At 41.1% G+C, this 23,530-nt stretch overlaps 1 protein-coding gene across 2 annotated transcripts in view; it reads left to right on the top strand.

Annotated features, from left to right (window-relative positions):
- The window catches only part of LOC128892318 (rho GTPase-activating protein 20-like), a 223,089-nt gene that overhangs the window by 16,150 nt on the left and 183,409 nt on the right, over window positions 1-23,530 (top strand). The gene's annotated exons all lie outside the window — the stretch shown is intronic.

The raw sequence follows: 23,530 nt of genomic DNA, 5'->3' as shown, positions 1-23,530 counted from the left end.
CGGGGTCTAATGGCGATGTAGCTCGATGCTAATTTGATTCCCGTGTAGCGCAATCACGGCCCTGATTGTCGATGTTACGCGCATCACGCGCATTCCTCCGTGTGCGCTAGTCGCGTTTTCCATCTTGCACGATTAATTGTCGGTCGTGCGTGGCCGGCGTTGGCTCTCGATCGGTCGGGCCAGGCCTTCGTCGCTATTCGCCGCGCGGAATGCAACGTTCCTGGGTCTCTAATCTGAGCGTATACAATGCCCGGACACACCGTGCGCCGGGGGAGAGCTCCGAGCGGTGTACAGAATGTAATACGCGCGATACCAGATATAACGCGCATTTACATACACGATCTGCGCGCAATCCACGAGATCGAGCGGCTTCGCTCTTCCGGCAACGCGTTCACTTTCCCTACGTCTCGCTGCCGGGTACCACAGCCACGGGCTAAGGTCACAGGTGTCGAGAAACGGTTCGTTTCACCTGATCGTTTAGGTCTAATTTAGATTAGGCGATCTACCCGCGAATTTTCGGAGGTTACATGCAGTCGGTATTTAAGGGGTTTGGGACATCAAAAAATGAAAAAAAAATTACTTTTTTTTTTTAATTTAAGCGATTCTGAACAATTTTGCACAAAGAAAATTGAATTTGAAGCACTAGAAGTAGTAAACAAAATTTTTTGAAAATTTTTTTTTTTCACAAAATTTCTTTTTTCCTCACAAAAAAAGTTCGACGACACGAACTTAGTCAAAAGAACGCGATAAAACTGTAAAAAATGTAAGAAAATACAACTGATAAACTTCTCGAAGCAAAAACAATGGCACAGTCAAATTTGCGGAATTTTTTTTATCACTTCCAGTGCTACAAATTCAATTTTCATTGCGTAACATTGTTCAGAATCAAAAATTAGGAACTAAAAAAAAATTACAAAAAAGTTGTTTTTTTTTTTTTTTTTTTTTCATATTTTAATGTTCCAAGCCCCTTAAAGTGGGGTTGGTACAAAGCTTTCACGTGGACGTATGAGCCGTTCACTGAACAAATGGACTAACTCCACTAATTGAACAAAATGAGAGTATCAAAGCACCTGATATAGTCATAACTTCTTATATTTATAACTTTCCTGAAAGGAAAGAATTTTTCTCAAGATTTATTTTAATTTATATTATAAAGGGAATTTTAAAAACAAGGTGTATTATTTCATCGCATGTCTCAATATTTCGTTTTATGGAGTTAATCGATTTGTGCAATGAACGGCTCATATATGTATTAGACCTAAAATCGCCTCATCTGAACTAGGCCTTAATAACTATGTCGTTCAAAATTAGTCTTCAACTCCTCGACGACCACGAGCGTATTAGTACGTTCGTCGATGGGTTAGGTTTGTATTAGGGTCCTTGTTTTATAGACTAGTTTCGAGACAATTGTTATAATTCTTCTGGTGCCAAAGCATTCGACATAAATTCTATCGCGACGCGGTAGTCGAAATCCATGATAACTGCCTTGTTCGATTTATTATGAATGTGATTATAGCGTGAATTAGGGAAAAAGAGGTTGAAACGAAATTAACAAAAAGGGGACAACGTAATGTGTTATCAGAAATTGATGTGAGGTGAGGTGTTATCAGAAATTCTTCATAAAGAAAGAAATTCTTCATTTTCCATTTTCCATTTTTCATTTTCTTCCTTGTTATTAGCATAATGCTAAAGCATGAACGCAGCCTTGATGGAGGCCGCGCAGCGACGAACAAAACGGTTTACGAAAATAACCAGACCGAAGTTCTTCGGCACCGTTGTTCGCAAGGGCAAAACGAACGCAAACGTTTCGAAACGATGCGATTCCCAGGACAAAGCAAACGAGGACACGGTTCGATACGTTTCGTGGTCGAAGTCTGTCACCAGTCTGGACTGTCCGGAGAGTCGTACCGTTACCAGCGGTCTGGACCACACTGTATTCGCGCCTCGCGTGATACGCTTTTTACGTCGCCCTGGTAAATTGGTGGACGCGACTGCAAACGGTACTTCATTGTTCTTCCCTCGTCCAGTTTGTTCCTGCTTTTTTAGGCTCTCGTTGGTCGAAGCATCGCGGTAAACGTTATTTCTGGTAACTTCGCGTTCGACATACGCCCCACGGTGACAATACGACACGCTGCGATTGTACAGACGCTGGAACATGTGCGTGGTCGCGGCTCCGTACGCTTTCACGGTCCACGTAGCAAGCATAATGTATCGCGAATTCCGCCGTGCGACTTTTCAAACAGAAATCTGCCATTAAAGATCAATTGCGGTGGGGCTGCGTATTCGAGAAGTTTGGACTTATCTTACGCTACTATGCAATGTTTGCGGATGACATTTTTCGATCTGTTTATTATTCTGTTCGAGGAGCAGAATACTAAACCTTTTCAACTCTTTGCAGTCCAGACTTTCAATTTCAGTACAGTTCTGTCAAATCTTACTCGACATGGGATAACTAAGAGTTAACCCACCGAATAGTACAATCTTTAGGGATGTGATTTTAATGTATTAACTCTCTATAGGTCTGTGTAACTTTCAGGTCACGTGATAATATATCGACAGTTTACCAAATAAGTTTAGTTTTTTCAGAATATAACGTATACGTTTTACATGAGCCATTCATTGCACAAATCGATTAACTCCATAAAACAAAAAGTTAAGAAATGCGATGAAATAGTGTACAATGCTTTTTAAAATTCCCTTTATAATATAAATTCAAATAAATATTGAAATATTAATTTTCCTTTCAGGTGTGGAATTAGTAGTGTGTAATTCAAGTGCAGTTAATCGATTTGTATACAATGTTTCTGGTAACCAATAACAGTATTGAAGACGGTTGGCAGCATCATCATTCAGAAATATCAAAGTAAATGCCTTGAAAGTTGCTTGCAGAAAAAAAACATCCGGCCAATAGAGGGTTAAGGTTTCCAAAAAGATTTTTCATCCGTGCAGGTGTGAATTTCATTTTGCTCGATACGCGGTCTCATCGACACGGACAAGGATCGATCAACACCGTAGAAAATTCGCGGTAGGTTGTGAAAGACGAATGCTCGACGAATCGAGATTTCATGGTTACACCGTAATGCGGTTATGCAAGCAGGTTTCTTAAGCGGTTGAGAAAAGCTACACTCGATGAGACATATATTACAGTATACAATCGGGAAAACTGCGTGCTCCGAGTCAATTCCAGGGATTCCGTTTCGGGATTGTGTAATCAGTTGGCCGAGTGAATTGGTTTATCGTTGTCCGGTTTCGCGTGAATTTTCCATCGTCGATTTCACTCGCGCTGATTTTGTATGCCGGCGAATAGAATGCACGCTATTCGTTATTTCGTAGGCCATGGATGCTTAGACAAATTTACAGATATTTCACAATTCCATTGAATACCGAACTACTATTCTTGTGAATTTTAAACTTCGCTCATTGTTACTTGGACTGCATCAACTTTGCTTTTGATATTCATTCCTTTAGAGCCGCGAAAAATTTAATTTCTTCGTTTGCCTCCAATCGCCTATATTATCTTTGCCCGCGAAGGAGCAGCGCGCCAGAAAAAATTGCAAAAAGAGGCCACGCGGTACTCGAAGTTAACGAAGCTTTGCGAAACAGCATCGCGCGAAGGATGGGAATACAAGAAGGAGGCGAAACGGATAAGAGAGGACGGGGCAGGAAAAGGAGAGCCTTGAGGTGTCGTCGAGAACGCGTAGCAATGCGCGTTGAAAGCGTTTACACGCAGGCACTCGAACGCGTCGTACGAGAAAACGCAGGCGATATACGCGCGGGACATCGATTGCATTGTCTTTGAATGACGATGGACGTCCTTCGAGAGAAGATTCTCGGTGTGTACACTCGGTGTGTACGATGCTCACGGTGCATCGAGCGATTTCGCAACGATCCGAACGCGTGTACGTGCGTGCTTCCCTGTTGCGCTCTCCGTGGCCCTCCCAAGAGCCATCTGCTCGAGATCCTCGCCGAGATTCGTTCCCCGATTCATAATTAAACCCCGAACAGTCGCGGAAGAACTCGAACGGAATTACACATCGCGTTCGAATCCTACGAGAATCCTCCTCCGAATACAAAAGGAAAACGGGACAGTAGAAAGCAACAGGAATTCCTGTATCGCCGCTTTTCCGAAGGTCGCGCTAATTAAGACACACCGCGATTGTTGTCTACGCCAATTAGACGATCGAGCAGTTTTGCACGTCTATTCCCTCGGTTCAACGGGTCCGTGGGCGCGAATGACTTTTATCATGATCGATTTTTCCGGATTTTCTCTCCCCGACTGCATCCTGAATCCCCTGTCGAACGCTTCCATACGCAGAACGGAATTCCAGCCGGCGACTCGGTATTCTCGTAATTTTGCAGTGCATCCACGGCCGCGGTTGTGTACTCGCGATGCATTAGCGATGTCGCAATGCCGACATACGTACATACTTGCGTACAGTCGCCTCCTCCACCCAAAGACCGTTTAAATCTTGCGTGCGCGTCTCTTGAAACCGGCCAACGACAGTCGCGGATTCGTTTCTTTTTCGGGGGAAGTCCCAAGCGCCGCTACGCTTTATTCCGAGTTCTTTATCTTGGCGAAACTATTCCTTGTACCGCGTTCTGCACTCCCGGGGCATTGGCGATTTTGCAACGCCGTCGCGTACACGTGCAGCCACGTACGTGCGCTCTCGACGTCGCTGCTACCAACCGCCGCCGCGCTCCGATGCTAGAAAAACAATCGCACGAATCGAACACGACGATCGCCTCTCAAGGCTCTCCCACGCCGCGATAATCCTTCGAAAATCACTCCCGTTGGGAAAAAAGAGGATTATTAACGACGTACGCTAACGATGTCGGATGCCGCGACACCGTTTCCCCTATGCGCATAAGCTTTATCCGCTTTCAGAAGGAATGTTTGCTTTTTATAGCTTAGAAAGGAAATGTTTCGGAGCCGAGTGGTGTGTTTATCAGAGGTGAGCTAAATTTTATTTGGGCGGAGGAGTCTTAGAAAAGAGGCGTGCCGATTAATCCTTTGACTGCAGGACGATTTTTGCTGAAAATTCTAAGTGGTGTAGAGGTCTGAATTTAAAAAAGAATACCAGTTTATAGGAAATGCTTAGACGTAACTTTTATATACGTATAATTTGTTCATAGGACCCTTAGTTTCCAAAATAAAAATTCAAATATAGAAGATCTTTTTTATCTGAATTCGATTATATTTGGAATGGTGAAAAGAGAAGCATCGTTGGTTGACGATTACTTATTTGTCGTAAAATTGGAAAAACATCACCTCATAAAGGATGATAAGGCGAAACTTTTCAAAATAATAACCTAGATTACACAAATAATTTATACAAAATTCGTTATAAAATCCCTCATTGTTCAGTGTCGTGAATCGAATTTCCCTAAAGTTATACAAGAAAATCGGAGGTTTGACGTTGGTCACTTTCCTCGATCAATGATGCGCGCTGACGTCATGGTTGCGTTCATCGGCGTGAGAAGTCGCGGCGAAGCACGCGTTTTCGCGATAATTTTCATTCTTTTCTATTTATCGAGAATTTAAGGGAAGCAATAAGTCGGCGAGGTAATAATCACGTGAATTATTATCCCCGATACGTCGATGCGGTAGATTTATCCTCGATACCGTGTTTCATTTTCTCGTGACGGCGGCGAGGGGTTCGGCAAGGGAGAATATAATTTTCAGCTCGATTCGAACACCGCGAACATTACTCGTTGACCCCGTTTCCGTCGAACCTTTGCATCGCTGAAATTGTTTAGCAAAGACAAACGAGCCGTTGCGGATTTATTTAGCCGGTCGTAGGCGCAAAGAGATACGCATCGAATTCGAAAGGTTTGCGCGCGTAGGCGAATATTTGTTGACGTGTTTAATAAGGAGAGCCGTGGAACCCTGTCCGCTCGACGTTCCTTCGTTTACGATCGATCTATGGATCGTGACCGTCCAATGATATATTTCGTATACAACAACCAGCGTCGTTAATAACGCGCTTTAACAACTGTCCGTTGCGGAGTTGGCCTCGTTCATTCTTTTCCTGTTAGGATCTATAAAGAAGACAATTCTTTCATCGAAAGCATGCTTTAAGACTAAACCTATTACTTATTTCTCATATACTATTGTTTCATGTATTATTCATTTCAATATCACGCGAAATACTTTTACATTCGTTTGAGAAAAGCCTTTAAGACCAGTCAGCTCAACGATACTCCACCCAATGTATTGAAAAGTATTATGACGCAATCTTGCTATTGAAATCTTATTTAACTCGATATGCTTTCAAGCGACGTATCAATGCCAGATTTATGCCTCGACGATACCATGCAAGTTGAATTGCTGTGATCTATTATTTATGAGAGCTGGACACCGATATAATAGGAACGTAAACAAGGTGTCGGGCCGAAAAATAGATGAATATTCAGCGTCCGTCCGATCGCATTCAACGAAGAGATGCATCGTTGGATTAATCCAATTACGAGAGAATCGCGTTGAAGGAAGGGGGGCAGGGTACACGTTTCCGTTGATTTAACGATTTATTATCAGCAACGCCCCGCACGCGTTTATTTACACGCGCCATTCCGATGAATACGCGTTACGGTCGTCTTTCATTCCCTATTCTTTCCCGCGAAATCGCGCCGACAATGAAATATCGTGACCGTGTTTTATTCGTCGTTTCGCTGCTCGCAATTAAAAGCAATTTTCGCACGCAGCTTGGAAAGCCTCGCCACGATATATCCACCGATCCGACTTTCGCGTAATGACTTCGGGAACTGGCTTAAAATGTAAATTCCATGGCGCTGTTTGTACGCAGCTCACAATGCCGAAGGCGTGGCAGACATTTAATAATTTACTTCCTAGTGTTCACGCTGCGGAACATAGCACGTATTTTTAAATGTTTTCGACTTTTTAATAGGAACGAAAAAATTCCATTGTACGCACTGAAACGCGCGTTTCATGTTACATTACTGTATCGTGTAGGATTCATTTTGCTCTATTACTATGCATCATCAACTTCTGAGAGATTAGGTTGTCTATTTATATAAATACTGCCACAAAAATAAGTGCAAGTCGCGAAAAGAACATTTGGAACAACCTAATATATACATTCTACATATATTCTCGGTACATTTATTTTTGCAGTAAAAAAAAATTATAGTATATATTCCAACTATCTCTCTGCGAAGTTGTTTTTCATCCGTGTACCGATTAAAAAGTCCGAAACATTTAAAAATATGGACGGTAAGCTATAGTTGTATAGTTACGCTTTGCAGTGTATCGACGCGAGCTCGCGAATGAATTCAATTGCGTAACGCGGGTTAAATTTAGAGAAGCACAGCGACGGATCGGGATTTTCTGCACGCCTAGAAGCGGAGAGAAGGATCGATCGATGATGGATCGGTGGAACGGATGGCTCGACGCGATGTTGAACGGATTTGCATAAAAATGTCTACAACCGCTGCATAATGCGCTGCAGTGTGCTTTGGAAGACCTTGGCGAGGTGAGACCTTCCTGACATCGCAAACGCGCGAAAGTTAGCGCGTGCCTACGCACTTTTCTACGCGCGACGCGTCTTCTCTTCGCCCCCGACGCTGATCCCGAAAAGGAAACGTCATTTACAATCTAAATTGTTACGTCCATAGAAGAGTCGATAGAATCCGCTGGATGTCGATCCATACAGTCTCAGGCGTGACGTAAATAACCATACCGCGGATGTTTGTACACGTATACCTTTAGCAACATCGCGTGCCATTCTTCGTATTCTAAAAGAAGGTTCAGCGGTCTTCGTGAGGTTATATTTGTATAAATGACGACTAATTTGAGAAAAATTTTCAACTTTCGTAGTGTAGGATTTTATTAGATAATGCTAATAGATGGTATTATTGCTACATTAGTGGTGCAGGATTATAGTTAAACTATTGTCGGCATAGGTATAAACTAAAATAACAACCTCGCTGTTAGTCGCCATATTGTTCTTCTGTGGAGCTTGAATTTCATTTTACTTTTACAATCGTGTGCCTTAAATAGATATAAATCTAATGGAAACGGTCGCCGAAACCCGCGGTGCCCGGCGATTGCTTGGTAATTTTTCCAGCGACAATGGAAGCTCTGTTGCGTTTTCTCGTTCCCAGTTTGGCTCGAATGGTTGTGCCTGGGTACGCCATTTTGAAAGTTGGCGTTTTTAAATACGAAGGACGCAATGCATCGAAAATAGACACCGGCCGGCGTACCGCGAAACCGCAAGAAAACTCGCCCGGTTCTTCGGGCTTTGCGCGGAACGTCGCGTACCCGCAGTTAGGATCGCTTTGTTTGCGATATTCCAGCATTTCAGTATTGGTATTCGTTCTACTATACCATTGGCGACGGCCTTGACGCGTTTCTTACCTTTGACGCGCACGTATCTCTCAACATGGAGAGAGATTGACAACCGCTTCGACAAATCGGTCCCGACCGCGTTCCTAGCTGTCTCCTTGTGTGTTCTTCGGATCGATCGATCGATTGAATTGCGGATAGAGCTCTCGATGGGTTACCCAGCACCGATATTACTCGATACTCTCGTTTCCTGGAGGTTCCCTGGCAGGGTTGCGTCGGGACACTTTTGCATTGCGACCTCGTCTCTACTAATTACTAATATCTTAAAGAGGTAACATTTGTATATGGGAGGTAATCTCTGAAACAACTGAACTAAATTCTAAACATTTCTTCAGCAATAGAAAGCTATACTATCCCTTAGGTAATTTATCGGTAATTTATTTATTTATTTAATTATTTCAATATATACGGGCATAGCCCATTATGAAATGATTACAGTATAGCAATTATAAACAACGACAGTTGACAGATGCCAAGAAAAACAAAAATTTACAAACAAACAAACAACCATAACAAAGTTATCGCTGGTGAATAGCAGAATTGCCGATAAAAAGGTTATGTAGCCTATGTTTAGTAGAGTCGATAGAGTCAATAAACATATCGCTGTCTGAACTAAAGCAATTAACTGTAGCACAGGCACGGACAACAGTATTAAAGTGACAGTATCTAGAGGAGGAAATATATTGATGAAATAGATATGAGGACCTAGTGGTCCTGGGAGGAATGTGAAAGGGCACAAGTCCAAGAAGAGGGGCACAATCAATTATATTAGTAAGAAGCTTCTGAATAAAAACAATTTAAAAATGTTGTGTCTTTAATTGTGGACGCCAGGTCTAAATCTGTTAAGGTCCTTGAAATATTTCTATCGAATTATGTTTTTCAACGACTCCGAATCCCGCGAGTGGTACAAGTAGAAAAAACCATCGAAACGAAGCCTTTCGTCCCGTGTTTGGTTGTTCGATCGTAACCTACCAAGGACTTGGAAGGTAATCATCGAGCATTATGCAGACGTTCGGGACATTTTTATGCAAATGCGTCCGGCATTGTGCGAAACCATTCGGTTTCGCTGATGGTCGCTGGTGTGGAGCAGCGGGGGCTTTGGCTTTCCTGCTCGTCAGACGTTTTAATCGACTTTGCGAGTAATTTACGACTCGAAGCCGACGCGATCGTTCGTGAATTGTATACGTAATATACGCCGTCTGGAATCAGTCGTAGAAGTAATCGTTCTCGAATCATCGGGCTTCGCCGACACAGTCTCGTTTCTCTGGATTTCGAGCTCAGTTCTCTCGAACGAGCCTCCCATCTATGGTGAATCTCTCGAAATCGTAAACCTGTAACTGCAACAATTAACCTCGCGCAATTGCACATAATTAGCGCCGGCTTATTAGCTTCGCGGCTCCGTTATTCGCGACTGTGCGCCGCGAGCACGTCTCTCGTGTTACCAGTCTTCCAATTCGCGTCAGTGAATACGGATACGTTTTCGCCCTCGTGGGAAATCGTAATTAACGTCACCGATTGGGGAAGCGTTCGCCGGTAAAGGATTTTTCTTGACATTGTGCGCGTGTAATCGAGTTCCTGGAGTGATGTGGTTCGTTGGGATGATCGTCGATAATTAGTTGCGAGGGAAACATAGCAAACCCTCGCATCGACTGGTCAAAGCAATGCCTCTGACCTCGATAGAGGTGATCTCGCATATTGGTTAATATACACGCGAGCACACTGTACGAACATTCTGCTAATATGGTCACACCGTGCATACCTTCGATCGTTTCGATACGCATACTCATCGTCGCGACTACGCTGTCCAACTTACGACCTTGTAATCACAAATGAACGTGGAATGCGGCTAGGAATTCGACGATCGACCAGCCAAGCGTGCCTTCTATTCACAAATTTCGTATCTGGCGGATGAAAATTTTCAGTAAGCAATTACTTGTTCGACATCGATTGCAATTTGATGTAATAATTGACCCGTTCACTGCACAAATCGATTAACTCCACCAGTCGCATAAAAATTGTAACATTACCGATGATTACTTTTTGGCCTTTTTATTAATTTTATATACCATTAGATGCAAGCTACATCTGTATTTACGCATTCTACAATATGTATTCGAATTTAGATTATGAAGAGAAAAAAAAAACAATTCACATTATTAGAACTTCATCAAAATTCTCAGCTTTTTGTTTTATGGAGTTAATCGATTTGTGCAATGAACAGGTCAATTAATCGTCAATCATGCTGGACGAATGAAATCCTATCATAAACAATAGTTTCGTTCGTTGTTTGCTTTTTGGTTATAATTGAGACAAAACAGACTGATGCGGTAAAGATGCTACCAGGTAAAGATTGCCCTCAGGGGCTGTAGTATGCGAGTATGCCAGCTACAGTACGGGCTTAGCGACCCCGGGGTACCCTAGCTAGACATGTACGAAAGACAAGACTGACGTCATGTACAAAGTTACTATAACGCGAGCTAAGCCAAAATTAAGGAGTAGTGTCAAGAAGTGACAGTTATGCACTTGAAAAACCAAGCGAGCAAGCACGTGAAGATTAAAGGTGAACTATCTCCGCACGAAATTGTGGTGGTATTAGAAAATGAATGGTCTTCGAATTCCGAGGAAATTAATTCTCCAAATGATATACACAGCGTAGATACTTATCCCCTACCTCATCTCCTTGTACAGCCGCCGTAGTATGGTTTTGTTTCTTAGCTCGAGCGAGTCAGGTTATAATAATAACATAATAATAGTGGATCGGCGTACGAGCGGCCTTTGTTATCGATCTACAAGCGATCACGGTTCAAGTTGAGTGAGTAATTGCTGCGGGCATTTGCTTATCCTCGTTCGCGTATTAAATCGGCCGTACGCTGCATAGATCCCGGAATGTCGGAATAATATTGATACGAGAGTGCCGATCGATTATCGGCGTTTACGAAAATGGAGTCTGCGGTTATTGCTGGATACGCGCCGCGAATCTCGCTGTTAAAGTTGAAAGATAATCGATCGGACAACTTGTTCGAGCCGAAACGCGTACGATTTATATCTTTGACATTTTAATACTGAGTTTTTTCGGTCTTTTTTTATTTTTTTATTTTTTACCTCTAGCGCGAGTAATTTACGGAATGTCGATTGGTGATTTCGCTTGCGAACGAGAAGATTAAGCGGAAACAGGATTGCGATTGATCTCTCCCCGTTCGCCGTTCGAATCCGCGTGAGAAAAAAGAATGACGCAGTCGCTCGTGTCGAGTCGCGATTTATCGTCTCGCGTGCGTTGTCGCTCTGTTCCACATTATTTCTCTCGGTCGTAAAGCCCTCTACTTCCCTCGTTTACCCGATAACCTTTCTAGAAATTTCAACCTTCTCCAGTTTTACGCGACAATCGCGTAGGCGCCGCGGATTTCCATTCGATTTGTCGTTAGAGGGTAATTTCTAGACAGCAATCCGTTATTACGATTCGAGGCTCGTTACGAAAGCTCCCAACCGCCGCGAACGACCGATGCTTTGTGTTTTTCTTGTTATTTTACCCTTATCGGAGACCTGGAAAACGGTGGAACCTTTATTGTTGCGTTGAACGCGTTTCAGTCACAGTGCCCCTAAAAAATACGGAAAAATTTTGTTTCGTGGCCTTTGAACAATTTGCAATGAATACTATAAGTCCTGTATTAGGCTCCTCCATTCTAGAAATTAACGAAATCGTATTTTCCTATGTTCTGTTACGTTTTTTTCATGGCAGTAGTGATACAGAGAGTTCGCAGAGTGGTTCTGAAGTGAATAGTTGATATAGTAGGTACCGGAAAAAGTTCGTCCGGATTTTCAGTGAAAAATACAAATCTCAACCTATGATTTAAAACTCAAATCTGTTTTAAATCATAGGTTTATTCAACGAAATAATCACCATTCATCATCAATTTCATCAATTACTTCATCAATTTCTTTGCAATAAGTATCTACAGTAATAGTCTGCCACGTGGAAGAAAATCAACGTGAACGATACCTCGTGTAGTCCACCAAACAGTGACCAGCACCTTCTTCGAATGGAGACTCGGTTCCTGTTGCATATGACCATTTCTGAACCCAGTAGTGTGATCGTCGTACATTATCATATTTCACCCACTTTTCATCACAAGTTAAAATTCGATCGATAAATGGATATTGCAAATGCTCATCCGGGAGTATTTGTTCTCTTCCGTTAAACGGCGACGGTATCCATTTGCCCAATCATTTGTGAAAATTAAGTAAATGAATTCGCTTTCTTGCGGTAGATCAGAACATCTTTTCCTTGGATTTGAACTTACATACTCGATGAATATTTCGTCTTCGATGACAGATGGACGCCCTGAACGCGATTCGTCATCTAGCGATTCATTTCCTTCTCTGAACCTTTTAAACCATTTCTGTGTGGTTCCTTCACTAACGACACCTTCCCCACAAGCGCTACAAGTGCCTCTTGCTGCACTTGCTGTTGTACTGCCAAGTTTAAATTCGTAAAGAATAAAAGCACGAATTTTTAATCTTTCGCTGTCCATGTTTACTGTTCCTATAGCTACGCAACAACGAAACAATTGAACTCCACAGAGCATGCATACCAATTACAAAGATCAAGCTTTAAAATGTAACCAAACTCATGTCTTACAGTTACCAATTACCACACGAAAATCGATATATAGTTACAATTAACGAATAAACCGCACGAATTTTTTCTGGTACCTAATACTTTGGTAGATTCTGCTTTAAACGCAGGACGTATCGTATAGTAGTACAAAATTTCTAAAGAAGGATGCGCACGATTCGCTTAATGGAAGTTTAGCATATCGGGAGTTTTCTGAGACGAAGAGTTCTCGCTTGTCTCGTGCGCTTTATTTATCATGGCGGAGCATCAAGGACGTTAGCGTCTCCGAGGCGGGCTCATTAATAAAATATAATCGACACGTCGACGTTACACGATTCAACAAGATTGTCGCATTAATTGCACGATACGGATTTCAGTGCAAAATTATGCGTAAATGTAAATTCCGCCATTATCGATTGGTCGTAAGGACTCGGCGTGCCCCTACTGATATTGCCGACGTAATAAATGCGACTGACGGTCTCCCGTCCATGTCGCGCTACGACTGTCCATTCCTTAATTGCTAATTGGAAATTAGCCCAGCCACACCCGTGCTACATACTCGGGCAATAATAATTTCTAATCTGTCTGGCAACAGGCTCCCTATGATTGCGATTGAGATTTATCACCGGGGATGGACAGACATGCTCGATCTCGTTGATAATAAGGAATTAAGGGGTTACGCAACTTGAGAAATCAGCAAATGTTGATATTAGATTAGACATATGTTTATTTCAGCTTTTCAACCAAGAAATGGACTTGGTTACATATCTTCTAACCATTCTCACATTTACACGCATTCTCGGTACGCTCTGTCCCGAATGTAGCTCATCACTAGTCCTATCAGAGTTTTCTCTCGTAATTACCATTTTTTTTTTCAAGTAATCGTGTTTCAAAAGTTCAAAATTATATTTCAAACTCATTAGGTCTGAGCTAATTTATCCAAATCATAGCGATTCTATTCTGCCATTAGTATGTCTCCTTTTCATTAATCCACTAAACAAAAAGTCTTGGCACCGTGAACACTAACAATCCACTCGTGTTATTATGTCTAACCGTATTCATCTTACCGAACAATATAGCGTTACGTCCATCGGGATGATCTCCTTTCGCCGGGGCAAAAAGATGAACATAATGGGATGAGTAACGACAGGAGATCCCAGCCGGTTGTGATCGTTGCGAAAACTTCTCAGCTCGGCGTGTCGAGCGAGGATTTATCGAGTATGCATCGATACTCGGCCCCGCGTGATCTCGCGAACGCGTGCCACTCGAATTGTTCTATCTATCTATCTTCTATCCTCCCAGGATTCGATGAAAATTATTCCCCTGGTCTGGAAACTGTTATGTCCACCACGCCTCGTTTACCGCGTGCCAACGTCGCCTATGAGTTACGACGACTCCGCGATGCAAAAGTTTCTTCTTCGTTGCGCGTACATCGCGTTTCCTCAGCCCTGAAAGAATTATAACAGCCCGATAGGCATTTCTCGCGTGGCACGCGCGACTTTCGTTCGCGCTCGCCTTTGAAGCGTACCGTTATCGGAACGCAGTTACCCGATCCTGGCGAGTGTCTTCAATGGAAACGATTCGGTGATAAGGCGAAGCTGTTCGATCGAGAACGCGTCGATAATAGCGGAGTGTAGGTCGGCTGCGGAGATGCAAGTCTTGTTAAAAGATTAAAGTCCCGTCGATGGAAGACCCGTTAGCGAAACGGATTCGCGGGTATTCCAACCGTCCGGCGAATCCCTTTTCCACCGCGATGATATTTCCGACTTGCTCGCCATTGCGTGGTCGCCTGGCGACATACTTTGCCTCCAATAGAAATAGAACGATACGCATCCAATAGAAATGGGGGAAAAAACCACGCCGTTGCTTTTAGTCTCTGTTTCCATCGATTTTCTATTTCCTCTTGCATTCAGAGTCGCGCGACACGTTTCAGTTGAACGTTGCTTGTTTTCTATTAGTACCACAGGCGCCCTCTTTGCATACCGTTGTACTCTTTGAGGTATACGATTTAAAAGAAAAATGACACTCAGGCTACACAGAAGAACTGCGTCGGCAACTTACTAAAATTATCGAGGTCGACGCGTATTTATTATACATGCAACTATATCGCTGCAATTAGAGGCAAAGTAAACTAAATTTTCATTCAAATTACTTCTGTATTTTAATAACTGTCTTTAAAAATTGCATAGAAGTTTCAAGTGCATAGCTTAAATTGAACGGCTTGGTAGTTTTAGAGCTAATGCGTTCCGGTTAGCATAAATTTCTGTCTTCACTTATCTAATATTTAGCGTAGTTCGTAGCATTGTCAACTAAAGGAAAGCTTTGATAAAGACTTTCTACGAGTTTTAATCAAGTTCAAAGCTTAAATATACAGTAGATGTAGAATGTATTCGTACACCGATCAATTTCCCCCCAAAATTTGGGGGAAATTGTAGTTTTTTAGCTTCTTTTTGTATAATCAATGATATTCTACATATTCTCGGAAGTCTCTAAGACAGATATAGTCCAAACAACATTTACTAGTTAATATAATTTGTGGAATTAACAAAAACATGCGAAGAGTGCGTAAAAGTATAGAAGCAATAAGTATTGGTACGATTGTTATGACGAACCATTTATAGTAGAGTTTGCAACGTAAACACATTAGTTTATTGCTCCGTACGAATTAGAAAACATCAAATTTCCAGTAAAGTACTTTTAAAAATGGCTCTAATAGAGGAATTGAAGAAGATCCCACTTCGAATAACTAATAATTTAGTTAACTTAACGCTTAGAAGAGTTGCAATAATTATAAAATCAAAAGGAAATCCCACGAAGGAAGTAATAATATACTTGTAAATTAGTGTAAATTTCTTTTTCTTTTTTTTAATGAAGTTTTAAAAAGTAATCAGTTGTACGAATACTTATTGCTTCAACATTTCTATGGATTAATTCTTTTTTCTTGTTAATTTCGCAACTTACATAAATAACAATATTTTTTTGTAATCTATCTATTCTACAGATTTCCGAAAATATGTAGAACGTCATTGTGTATAAAAAATAAAGTTAATAAATTACAATTTTACATAGTTTTTTTTGGAAGTTGATCGGTGTACGAATACTTTCTACACTCACTGTAGTATTGAAGCTAAGTCCAAAGGATATTAATCCACAATATTTAATCCACCTAAAGCCCAAACAGTTAACAGGAATTTCTCTTTTCGATTCGCGGAAAGTGGCATTACGGCACGTGTTTTCGATTTTTTGATGATGTCAGTCGAAAGTTCGAGGAGCCCACGATTTTTCGTATCCTTCGGTGTCTCGATTCCGCGAAGGTGTTGACATCCTTTCCATATCGTATCCCCGCGCGAGCACATTTTAGGATCCGTTCGGTGGAAAAAGTAGGCGGACGAGACATTGAGGAAGGTGAGCCAGCCGAACCAAACGTTCATGCTAATCCCAAGTTTCCTTCGTTTCGGTCGCCTTTACCGGTCTGCCGTGCAAGTGCGCGATGGCATTCATTAAATTGTAATACAATGCTGCGTCGTGTGCTCCGAGTTGCGTTTGAAATTACATATTCAATTAGCCTACTGCAAATGCCGCGCGAAATCGTTCTTTTTTTTTCCATAAATTGCACTAGACTGTATGTATTCTTTTTGCACCGTCTATAGCCGCGGTACTTTTCCATTTACATGTGTGGATTTTGGAAATTGCTTTATCGCGTCGGTTTAGATTGGGACACGAAAATTTTATTATTCCGATTGCAGTTTATTCAGTGGCTGGCTCTCGTCGCTTGAGCGGGGTTATCGTGTGCGTCTGATTGGATCGATTTCGTCTGTTTTATATAGAGACACTAATGGGCGGTTGATAAGAGTTAGAGCACTATATTGAGCTGTTGATTTTGAAAGTGGAACAAGTTCCCTTTATATTATTGCTAGATGGTTTGCATTTGAATAGATTTATGGGATCTCATGTTATGTAAATTTAATGTGCAATAATAGTTATTCGTGCTAACTGAAAAGAAATCATTTTTTTCGTATGTGCCAGTGGATTTGCTTCATTTTTGAAATCAATGACTCGATTATTGGCCTTGTGTTTCGTTTGGGTCAAATAACCATGGACATAATAACCATTCACAATAATATTTTTGAGCGTTCTCTCTTTACCCAGAACATGAGCTTTTATTTTTAGCCCGACTCGTCCCATTTTCCTCCAAATTACGTTAATTATGCTAATTCTGTACGCAGTGACGTATGGAGAATGGCGAAGTCTCGACAAGTGGGTGTCTCTACTTTCTCCATTATCGTAACGGTATACTTCTGTATTCTAATTCCTTTTGCGTGTCAACGGTACGCTCGTCATATCGAGCTCGCTGGAATGTACTATTATTTTCGTTACGTTTGCTTATTCGCGTTTGTTTTCTACGCGGAACGTGCTTCGCTCGCGATACACTTATCGTTTCGCGTGGCTCGTACGCGTGAAGATCTGCAGAAAAAAATCGAAAGAAACGATATCGTCAAATCTTTCCGGGAAGAGGATGAATTTTATTCTTTGGAATCAAAATTGTCGTGCTGTAACAACAATACAATTTGGAGATTATAAGCTAAATCTCAGAGGACTTAAGAATTTGTTACATTACTTATATTATATAAAGACTCAAGCCTTTATGTTAGGTTGGTGTGCTGTTTCTGATTGTCTCGGTTGACTTGATAAACATTTTTAATATATTACAAAATACTACTATTAACAGTGGTGGTATCCGCTTATCGGAATTTTTGTAAATAGCTCACAAGCGGTTAATAAGCTCCTGACTTTTTACTTGCTACGCAATTTCCATTGATCACGATACACTTGTGTGAAAATGTATTCAAGTGCCGAGGTGCGAGGAGAATCGTTATCGTGTTGAAAAATTCATGAATTATTTTGCGATAATCCTGGTCGTTTTCCACTAATTGCCTCGCATGTAACGTGGAAAAACTCTTAAACGCTATTCCGTATTAACTGTTTGGCCAGTTAAACGATCTTTTAATGCAAATCCTTTGCTTCCTCGATGTAAAGTGTGGCGATGTTGTGAACCTTGCAGAACAAGGTTCATCATCGACAACTCGCGACATTAATAAACTCTTGGAACACAAAATTGAATGCAAATTCCAAGTTTCAAAAAACACGGTATAATCGATCAAATCTGCCTCTGTTTGCAAGTTTCTGACGTAACAACACGAACACCAATTCGGACATAAATTACCCCCGAAATAGTTTCGAGGATCCTTCTGGTTTATTCTTTAAAATTAGAATATTCTTCAATTTGTGAATATATTCTATAGTCCTACGAATTCACTCTTTCAGACCTGGCGTCCACTATCGAGACCGCAAAATTTTTAAATTACCGACGCTATTAGAACGAATGTTCTAATTTGTGCGCATGAAGAAAGACCAGTTTCCTCGAAAATTATACTATCAGGATTTTTTTTGATTTTTTCCATACTAATATTAGTCCAAGTTAATTCCAAAAATTAAATTACATTAGTTTGAGAAAAAAAAATAATTCTGGTCTGAAAGGATTATCGAAAAGTGGAGATTCGAGCAGTTCGCGGCTCGAAGAATGGAAAATCGTCGACGATCGTTTCGCGTCGAGTTTCCAGCAACCGATTTGGTAACCGTCGAAGTGGGCTCGCGGTCACGGAATACCGAGCAACTCGACCGAGCCACGGTGCTCGAATTTTCGTGGAAACGTTTAGCATTATCGCGCCTCGGCGTCCAGCGAACGGGGTCGTTAATTCCGAAATTTCGTAAGGTGTCGACACCTACCTTTATAGGGGTTTTACGAGCCAGAAGCATCCATTCTGCGAAGTCTCACGTTACTTTCTGGCGAGTGCATGCACGGGCATTCGAGCACGGCGATTCGATCTAGTACACGCACGTCGGCGGGAGAAACGATTAATTATCATTACGCGCTCGTCAAGCAACGTCTCGCTGCCTGACAGGCTTTCCCGATGGGACTCGCAACCCTACTGCGAGGCAAATTAATTCTTAACCCGTAGCGATTCGCGCGCGCGCACGTTTGTTGTGTCATTCCTGCGATTTGTGGAGCGTGATCCGCTCATACGCGACACAGTTCCGTGAGGTCGCTAACTTGGGGCTCGTGGACTGAAATAAACAATCACTCAGGCTCTTCTTTCGCTCAAAAATTGTCGGAAGCTTCGAGGAGGAAGCGTCTCTGATAACCAATAACGATACCGATGACGGTTAGCATCCTGATAGCACCATCAACCTGATATATCAAAGTAAACGCCTCGCAGGTCCTTTTCAGAAGAAAAAAATTTGGTTCATAGAGTGTTAAAGTATCCAAGCAATCGCCAAGCATACATTACGGTCCAACTTAATTCCAATCAACGTTGTGATTAATTCAGCCCAAAATTAAGGGCCAATCAAAGTTCGTTTGTCTAAGTAAGTTCTAAGATCCCGGTTACCGATTTGGTAACGCATGCATCGCGAGCGGAGAATTATTCCGCTACCGTTTTCGGTCCTCGTCTTTGTGCGTATTGCGAAAAGGAATGCGGCTGGCAGATTAGTCATCGAGAGAATTTTAATGGTGCTGGCCAATTAAGTCGCTGTCACGGAACGAGATGTAGACTGCTGATGCGACCGCTGAAACAATTAATCGCGACCAGCGACGGGGGCCAATTAAAAATGCGCGAACGTGCGCTGCTTTCTTCCAACGCGCGGAGGGAATGCCCTCGTAACGATCGAAGGAAATTGTAATAGCAAGAAAAGCGTGTTTGGTGTTCACTAATACGCACCTCTTCAGACCTGACATTTTTTTTAAACAGAACAAAATTATTTTTTCGTTGAACGATGAGGATTTCATTTCTTCGCGTTTACACGGCATTAGGGACGCGCGTGTATCTGTGAGATAGCGGGAATAATCCGTGAAAAAAGAGAAAAAGAGGAATCTAATCCATTAGCAGCGTGCCGAAAGTTCTTTCCTCGTGCAGAACCTGACCGTTAAGTCGTCCGACACGCGCGGAAACCACCCACGCGAGTCGTTCTCTCGGCCCGTTTATCTCGCCTTTTTCGCTCCAAGCATCACCCTGCTGACCTAGAGAACCGAGTGGGCGTCTCCCTCTTATTCATCGTTATTCGCGACAATTAATGCTGCTCGCCGGCAGCTATCTCCTCGAGTCGGCAGTCGTGAATTATACAGGGGATTTAACTCCAGGTGGGCACCCTCCTAGGAGCTAATTCTTCAGTCCGAAATAAGACGAAAATAGAGAATGATGAAACGCCGTTCCGCGACCCTCCGAGTCATTAATCGCTGAAAATGCGCGAGGAAGACAAAATTTATCCTAGTCTCTTTTCTTTAGTAGAGATGATAGAGAGAAAGGAAGTTTATTAACACCAAATCTAAAGACTATTTGTACCTCATTTATACCGCGATTGGTCAATTAACTGGTCTTTGAAAACGTTACGTTCTTTACAATTGAATACCAAAGCATTCAACTAGGCCATGGATTGAATAAAACACGAAACAATTTTTATAATTTATTTACAATTTATAATCAAAGATAATTTTATTAGGTTGCCCATGAAGTTTGGTCGGATTTGAATGCACAAATAAACAACGATTATTCTTATAATTATAATATTGTTCATTTTTTTTCTATGATCTTTAACCATCTTTCGGGGTAAATTCATGTTTCTGCGTTTGTAAAGGTCCTCATCAAGTTGACCCATTCACCGCGAGACAAATTTAAAGCGATTTGCTTTGGGTGCCAAAATTTAATACAGATGTGTAATCTAGGTTATTATTTTGATAATAAAAAGTGATATTCAATTTAAAAAAAATTTACGATCTTCTTTGACAATAATTCGCGACTCAAAAGGTTATAAACTTACCCCTTGAGTAATTGTAATCAATTTGAACTACGAGACATTTCGTAGTTGCCAGTGACTGGATTAATAACTATCTGCATTGCAGAGAGACAACCATGACCACTAACCGAACGAACTTTTTGGCCAACCTAATGTAATGTCTGGAATCAGAAAGAAAATAATATTCATATATTATTCACATTTGCAGTATTTTTGCAAGTTATTAGATTCTCAAAGACACATACAGTGACTCACGAAAGTATTTGAACACTTAGTACGAAATATTTTATTAATTATAATAGGTATATTATATAACATTTACTGAAATATTATTAACACTGTAAGGAGGTACGATATATAGATTATGTAGATTATATAGGTAAAGTTTCAAACAAATTGAAATATGTAAACTATAAATTTGACTTATTTCTTGTAAACATAGAGATTGCTGAAGCCACAAAAGTATTTGAACACACAAGAATGAGTTTCAAGAATTAATAAAAACTCAGTTTTTCGGTCAATAAATGTAAACATTGATTGTCGTTAGTCATCATCGTACATATATTTGTCAGTCTGAGTCTAGTATCCATTGTGAAATAGTACGATAATGATTATGTGTCCAAAAACAACTGTATTCCTGAAAGTGATAGAAAATTAATTGTCGAGTGGCGAAAAGAAGGAAAAACGTATGGTGAAATAAGTAAATTATTAAATATAAGTAGATCTACGATACATTATATTATTAAAAAATTGAAATCCGAAGTAACATTACAAAATAAATACCGGTCAGGCCGACCAAGGAAATTAATCGAAAGGAAAGAAAGAGCTTTGCTCCGCAAAATAAAAAAAATCCAAAGCTTTCCGCTACAAAACTTGCAACAGTAGTTATAAAGTCCAGAATTATGCAGAAGAGTGCTACGTGAAAATGTATATCATGCCAGGGTTCCTAGAAAGAAGTCATATATTAGTGATACTAATAAAAAGAAAAGATTGGAGTTCGCCAAAGAATTTATTAATAAAAATAATGTATTCTGGAATAAAGTGATATTTTCAGATGAATCAAAATTTAACGTCTTTGGATCAGACGGACGCAATTTTGTTTGGAGACAAGCAAATACAGAGATGGAACCAAAGAACTTATATGCTACGGTGAAACATGGGGTGGCTCAGTTCTGATCTGGGCCACAGGATCTTACAGGATGTTATTCGTGCCAAAGGCGGACCTACTCAATATTAAAGATTTAAAAATTATCTGTTCAAATACTTTTGTGGCTTCAGCAATCCGTATGTTTACAAGAAATAATTCAAATCTATTGTTTAGATATTTCGATTTATTTGAAACTTTAGCCATATAATCCGCAGAGTCGTACCTCCTTACAGTGTTAATAATATTTCAGTAAATGTTATATAATATACCTATTATAATTAATAAAGTATTTCGTACTAAGTGTTCAAATACTTTCGTAAATCACTGTATTTCATTCCATATGTATTTAAAATATACACAGTCGTAATCTTCGTGTCTTACCGTTTCCGCCAATCGATCGCTCCTCACAATTCCGAGAACTAGAACGAGGAAACGACGTTCCCAGGTTTAAAGGTACGACCAGCGAGCGTTCGAGCCATTACTCGTGTTTTCGATTTACGTATCAGTGCATTGAGTAACGCAGACACCAAAACACGTAACGGGTTTCGAAGCAACGGTTCGAGGAAATTTACTTTCGACGATGGAGATCAATGGCCCCTCATTAGGTCATGCAAATTTAGACCGGAGTTGAACGTCTATTCTCGAATTCGTGGCCCGGCCGAGAAATTTACGCGATCGACGAAAGTGCGCGGTCGATGCCGACAATAGAACCGAATTAAAGCCGCTTTGAGCTCTTTGGACAACAAAACCAGCTGAACTCTGAATTTCCTTGAAATCTGAATCGATGTGCGTGGCGATAAAAAATATGACCTCCGCGAAAAATATCTGAACACCTCGATGAACCAGAGTGTGAATCATGCAACCTGCGACGCACAATAAGCCAGCCGAACCGGGTCACGTTGAAATCGTTGTAAAGATAATCGCCTCCGCCACGCTCCGCTGTTTGCGATGTTAATCTCACGATCGTCGATATCGTGGAAAGAAATGGAAGATATCTGATATGTCGGTTAAGGAATCACCTCCTGGAAGAAACATATGTGCTTCGTGGAAAAAGGGGGTCACTGCTGCCCAAGTAGATTTTACTATTTTTAACTGCTGGATCTTTTTTTTATTCCTACTGCTACATTACCGATTCTGAAATCGGATTATTTCGGTGCTCGTTGAAAAGTACTTACCAAATGTTACGTCGATAGAACTTCAAAGTTCTGTGACGTACAAACTTTGTTTAACCCTTTGCACTCCTATGTCGACCGTGACTCGACATCAGTTTTTATCTCAGGAGAGCTTTGTCCAGTCACACTCGACATTCTTTCATGTCCAAGTCAATATCATACATACACTTGAAAATTAGAAAATAGAACAATACTGTGAAAAAGACTGGTATTTAAGTGAACTTGTTTCTCTCTTTGTTCATTTAAATTTCCTTATTTTTTATTTAAAGTAAATTTCAAATGAAACACTTAAAAACCTCTCTTAAGCTGGCAGGACCAAATCAGCAGAATCATATCGGACTTAGTGGAATATTTAGTACTTATTTTGTACTAATTTGTACCACCAA

Source organism: Hylaeus anthracinus, unplaced genomic scaffold (genome assembly GCF_026225885.1).
Source record: "Hylaeus anthracinus isolate JK02 unplaced genomic scaffold, UHH_iyHylAnth1.0_haploid 12002, whole genome shotgun sequence".
Classification (NCBI taxonomy): Eukaryota; Metazoa; Arthropoda; class Insecta; order Hymenoptera; family Colletidae; genus Hylaeus; species Hylaeus anthracinus.
This window is presented reverse-complemented; position numbering and strand designations above follow the sequence as displayed.